This window comes from Gavia stellata, chromosome Z (assembly GCF_030936135.1).
Source record: "Gavia stellata isolate bGavSte3 chromosome Z, bGavSte3.hap2, whole genome shotgun sequence".
NCBI lineage: Eukaryota > Metazoa > Chordata > Aves > Gaviiformes > Gaviidae > Gavia > Gavia stellata.
The window spans coordinates 39846825-39853113 of record NC_082637.1 but is presented as its reverse complement, the minus strand read 5'-3'; positions in this window follow the sequence as shown (position 1 = coordinate 39853113).

Sequence of the window (6289 nt, the reverse complement as noted above, 5' to 3'; positions counted from 1 at the left end):
CAAAAGTGAAAAGAATATTCTAACTATGAAGGTCTGACAATGAGCTGCTGCACTCACATCGTCAAAAGCTCCAGCAGACTACAGACCTTTTGTGTTGTCTTGCTGGAAGAAATACATCCAAGAAGGTTCAAATTTCACTGCTCATTCTCCTTGTGACACTGTACTGAGAAATGTGTAATATAGACAATTTTACATCTTAACAACTTGGGGACCTGCATCTGTCATTTGAGAGAATTTATAACCGGTATAAGATAAAGCAGGGAAAAAATTTAAGAAGGTTTGCAGTAAAATCAATGGATTTTAAAGGTGAGCTATAAGCCATCTTCTGCTTGTCTCCCTATCTTCCTATTCTGTGAGCTATGCAGACCAACTGCATGAATAGGGCTGGATTCATAGACAAATACATTACAGACATATACATAGACTTTCTTAACTTGGCCTGCATCTGTATATGGGACTGATTTTAAAAGCCTTTAATAAAATTACTCTCATTAATGTCAAATGGCTTTTAATCAGGTCCCTAATCAGGCAGTTTGACACTAATGAGACTCATTTTATTAAGGACTTCCTAAAAGTCTGAGTTCAAATCTTGATTTTACTTGATCTATAGCAAAAGCCCATGTGAAATGCATAGAACAATGATTTTACCTTTAATTAGGCTTTATTAAGGACTTCAAGTCATTTAAACATTTATGCTACTTTGACAGCCAATTAAGGACATCACTTTACTGTAAATGTTTGAAAGGGGTAGTGTAAGCTTTTAACTTACCACATCTAAAGCACAAGAAGCTCTTCATCTACTTGTAGCTTCTACCTATTCAGATAAACAAAACAAATAATGTGACCTGTAGCTTCCACTGCGTTGTAACAATTAGAGGGTCTGCAGCAGCAGGAAAATGTTATGTTTGCAATATACAGTTTCACACAAGCAAGCATGACAGATATGAGAGGCTGCTCCTCTAATAAATACAGGGTTATGAGATGACCTCAAGTTGCCCCTTGTCATTTCCAGTTACCAGTTTTTCATGGAATGTACAGCTGTATTTCTGAATATAACTGGTTTTCTGATTTTGTCTTAGTTTGTTTTATGTACACTTACAGGTGGTTTTCCAACATATTATGCAATGTGCTATTTTAAAAAAATCTTCCCTGAACATCTGGAGATAAAATTTTTTAATTAACAGTCACATTTTCACCATTTTTAGAGTCTGTCAGGCTTTGAGCTTGACTTTCTTGCCTTTCCAAGAGTAAATCTGGTAATCTCTTCTGAGTTTTACCAGGTCACTCTAACTTTCTGTGATACTCCTTGTGAATGGATTTCATTATCTAAGAACAAGTTTCCTTGAGACATTTAGTTGCTACAGCTGGATTCCATGTGTTAACTTCTCATCCTGACAGTGTCTCCCTGTGACACTAGAGATGAAAAGCTTGCCAGTTGTGTTATATTGTTTTCTCTGTTTATGTTGAAAGGTTTTCTGTTTGGTCCTCACCTGTGGTATTACTGGTGCTGAACAAAGTGGGTTCTGTTGGAGGAGGAATTCTTGTTCTCCTAATGCATGCAGTTGCGTTCAAGCATCATTTCCTGTAGCTCAATCAAAGTAACAATATTATTCAGAAATGGTTGCATCATCTTTGTCATCTTGAGACCATCTCACAGCCAAATTAACAAAATTTGTCTGTGCATCTAGAGAATCCGAATGAACAATAAACAGACGTTTGAACCCACTCCAGACAGAGTCAGCCAGCATCGTACTGTTACATGACCTGAATCAGTGCCCTCCCCCAAATATGCTGGAAACACATCACTCTGATTCACACTGGATCCTGTTCACTGTTACACTAACATAAAGCTGGAGTCTATCTTCTGATGACAACAGAGAGTGATATACAGCTGTGGAGTTGATCAGATAACTGGCCAGAACTAGAATTGACCGAGTAACTCAGAACACAGTTGATTAAGTCAGCACAGGACATTGTCCTTGTTAGTCTGTTGCATGTTGCTGAATTCCTCTGCCACACTGGAAATAACAAGACTGAGGATTCAGTTCCTTTTAGTTTTTATTGAACACCTATCAAAAATTGTCATTTCTTATTCATTATTTTAGTGCTGGGAGTGATTGTATTTTCTCTGGTTTTGTTTACTTCATGGATGGATAGATGAAGTGTAAAGTGAACTAAGTGACACAGGATATATCAAAATCCATCTGTGTCAGCAAGTTCTAACTGATCATGTAAATCAGAGGGTATTGCTTCTCTCTCTGATGGTGTAAGTGTGACTTTTCTGGTCAGAAGGAGGTCTTCAGAAAGCTCAGTCTTTTTTATCTCCCACGGAGAGTTAGCATGGATTGAACATTTTAAGCTGCTGTCTCTCAAGGTCACACAGGCCTTGCCCAAGGCAACATTCCCAGAAAAAATCTGATTATTATAAGATTTATTTGCTAGGTAGAGCTTCAAAATGTAACTTTTAAATGCCACATTCACATCGTGTGTCTATCTGTGAGCATGATTTTGTTGCATTCATAAGACTCATGAAAGGTTCAGGGAACTTAATGAGCTGGTGTATCAGTGGTGGTGATAATCTATACTATAGATATACTTCTTACACTGTGAATATTCAATTTTAGGGCTATGACCTACAGAACTGAAAAAAACCAAATCCCTTCTTGCATTTCAGCAAATAGTTACATGGTAATGTACACACCTCTCACTGAGGAAACAATTCTTCAGAATACAAGAAGGTTAAAGCTTTCCAATGTATAAACAACATCATTTTCAGGGTGGCTCTCCATAGATGCTCTTTGCTTTTTAATGATGATTTTGGCAGTGTTTTTTTGGAACTACTAATTATCACAAATATGCATTCTGTACATTAAATAGGTCCCTGCATCATAGTTATTTCATGGGATAATCTGCATTTTACAGCATGAAGAAAAGCAGGGTAAAAGCATAGGGACACAGAGAAGTGTCAGACTTTTAACAGGTATCTTGGCAAATGTTCTCACTTGCTTTGTTTGCTCAGTTGCTGAATCAAAAATTTTAAAATACAAATATTTGGCTCTGAATTTTCCAACTGAGGAATCAACATAGGAGAGACAAAGGGGAGGCAAGGCTGACACAGAGGGGAAGAGAGAGTGGAGTGCTTATGGGTGCAGAAGAACTTGATGTAATTTAGAACCAGTGTTTTATATTTCTCCCAGAATGAGTGAAACTTTTCCGGGAGCAATCTAATTTCCTCATGAACTGTGGGAGTTTAATTTCCTAACAGCAGAGAAAGGTGGCCAAAACTGTCTTTTGCATCACTCACAATATAAATCCAAACCAAAATCACTTTCATTTTAAAAAATAGTTAAGTCCCCTGGAAAATGTACTTTATTGTCAGTATCACATCATTTACAAAGCTGGGGCATTTAACAGCAAGGAAATTAATATTTAAGAAGATCGTAAATCATGTATTACCCACATAGTAAAGTCACAGAGTATTCAGTATTATCAGTTATAAAAAATGTCTATTTCAGCCTTAACTCTGATCACGGGCTTAACTTTTCTAGCTTCATTTTGGTAATTAATTATTTTATTTTATTAAGTCTTTCTTTCATTCCTTCCTTACCTTTTCTCTCTTGTGCCCTTTTCTCTTACGCTTGTTATATAACACAATATAACAGAATCAAAAGTCCATCTAAAAATGATCTGTAGATAAACAACGAAGAACTTTGCGAAACTTAAGATTCAGATGATGCTTTGTGGCTATAGATGTATTAATTTCACTTGTTAGTTATCATCATTCTCCAGACACTACATTTCAGACAATAAATGCACAGGTGAGCACAACCGGACACACAGGATGCTTATGTAAAATAAAACATTCCCAGAACTTTCTGGGAGAAATGAGTTGTCTGAATTAATAAGCAGCTAAATACACCCAGATCTCTCTTCTTCCTTCATAGGTTATTTCCTCCAGTGCTGGTTTACACCTCAATGTGCTGAAGACTCACCAGTGCTATAACTTCTGATTCAGAGTTACTATTATCACCACTGTAGGACTCTGCACTTTGAACATGGACTCCAGTTACGAAGCACTGGGATATTATCTATCATGAAGATATGATACCTTAGTGAGGATCTTTCAGCAATGCTGTACTAGATACACATCATCATGATCACTGTCATTCATGAAAACTCTCAGCTATGATGTCCCCTGTTTTTCATGATAAACAGTGGTGAGCCCAGAGAATAACATCCTATGAGTAGGACATACAGAATAGATGTCTTGGTGAGAATGAAGGGGAGAAATGATGGGATGGACAAAGAGGGAAGAGAAAAATCTTCCCAGCAGCAGAAAGATGAGCAGAGAAGGAAAGGCAGGTAAGAATGCAGAAAGGAAAAAAGAATATTTGAAGAAAAGGATATGAAGGAGAGAATTTGGGAAAGGAAAGAGCTCTCATCAATGGATTACTTTGTCCTTTGTGACAAATCAAAGAACACCTAGGAGGCTCTGACAGAAACTGTCAGTGCACCTCTGTTCTTCAGCAGGGATAGTGCAGAGGCATCTGCAGAGATGTGCATTTTCTCTATCCATTGTAACAGAAACGCCAGAATTGTTTCCTTAATGAATTGACACAACAAAATGAGTTTCTGAGGTAAAAGATCAGTGTCATTCACTTGGAAAAAAGCACTTTGCACTCACAGTGTCTTTCTTTATAGCTGGGCCACTCTTACTGGGTGTCTGTGTTTCTGCCCTCCATCTCCTTTCAGACTTAAAATCTGCCAGGACGTATCAGACGTAGCTGAATCTTTTTCCATTTTTGTTTAAAACTAATAAACAATGAATGGTAACTTCCATTTTTGCACTCTTGGCATTGGTTTAATTACTACTACAACAGGGAAGAGCATATACAGTTCCACCAGTGGTCGCACTACCCTTCTGTTTGGTAAACCCTTTGACTTCTTCGCTATTCAGAAGCAAGAAAGTTTGTGAATGGTATCTTAGGAGAAAAGGATGTTCCACAGGTGTGACACTGAACTCCCTGAAGAGAGAATTATTATGGAATTATAACAGAATTATTTCTTATTCAACCACAAACAAATAGAGGTTATACATCCTAAAACACCCCTTCCCAACTTCTTCTTTGTCTGGAACACAGAGTGTTCTAAAACTTGCCATACTTCCTAAATGATAGGTTGGTGTTCTTCCAGCCTCATTCCCCATTAATAAACTCACCACTTCCAGGTCATATCTTTTGTTAGACACAGGCTGAAGTAAAGAAGATCTCTTTTGTTTCAAGGCCCAACAAACTGCACTGAACAAAGAAATGGCAGGCATATAATTCACAGGAGTTGTACTGGAAGCAGCGGAGAGCCCCAAGTTAAAAGTGATGATCTAAAACTATTATTTCTACACATTTTTCAGTGGAAAAGGTGCTCAGGTTACCTTACAGATTAAAGACATGACTTCTACCTCCTCACACAACAAGAAGGCAGCAAAGAAGATTAAGCATCATCACCTTATCATCATGAAGTTAGTTTCTTAGACGTGTTCATGAATATCATGACAAGATAAGTCTCGTGGAAGCACCTGAGCAAAGATAAGGGAACAAGAACTGAGAATAAAATCCCACATCTGAAGAAGGTACCAAATGTGACTGTGAAGCAGCTGAATACCAGCTCTCCTAGTGAAGGGTCTGCAATAGTCTCTGAGAGGGGTTTGGGCACAAATGGAAGTAGCCCAACTAGAGCTTGTGAAATGACATTTAGTTCGTATATTTTAATGAGGTTTATTGGGTTGGATTCTCACTTGCCACTGGAGCATTCTTTTTAACAAGAATATTATCTCAGCCATATGCTAACAGCAACATATTTGCCTAAGAAAAGAACAGTGACATAAACAGTGCTTTTGCATTTGATGGTTTCTATGATACTATAATAGGAAAGGAAAATTGCATAGCTACTTACAGTACAGTTGAGTCCATTTTACAGAAAAGAGTAGCTATAATAATTCTGACTCAGGGGACAACTGAGAAACAAGTTAACTCAAGTGAACTTGGGTGAAAAAAAACAACTTCTTCAATGCGGATGAATTCACTCAGAGGAGTCACTTCAGGTAAATGATCTTTCCACCATCATACCAAAGGGGCCCAAGATAATTTCCATAGCTAAAATTCATAGCCAAACACTAGAAATGTTATTTGGATGCTTACTTGCTGCATGTATTTGAGATTGAATAATTGAAACTTTAGAATCCAATGAGAACTTGGAGAGGGAAAATGTGCAGTTGTTCTTCTGAAAAGCACTC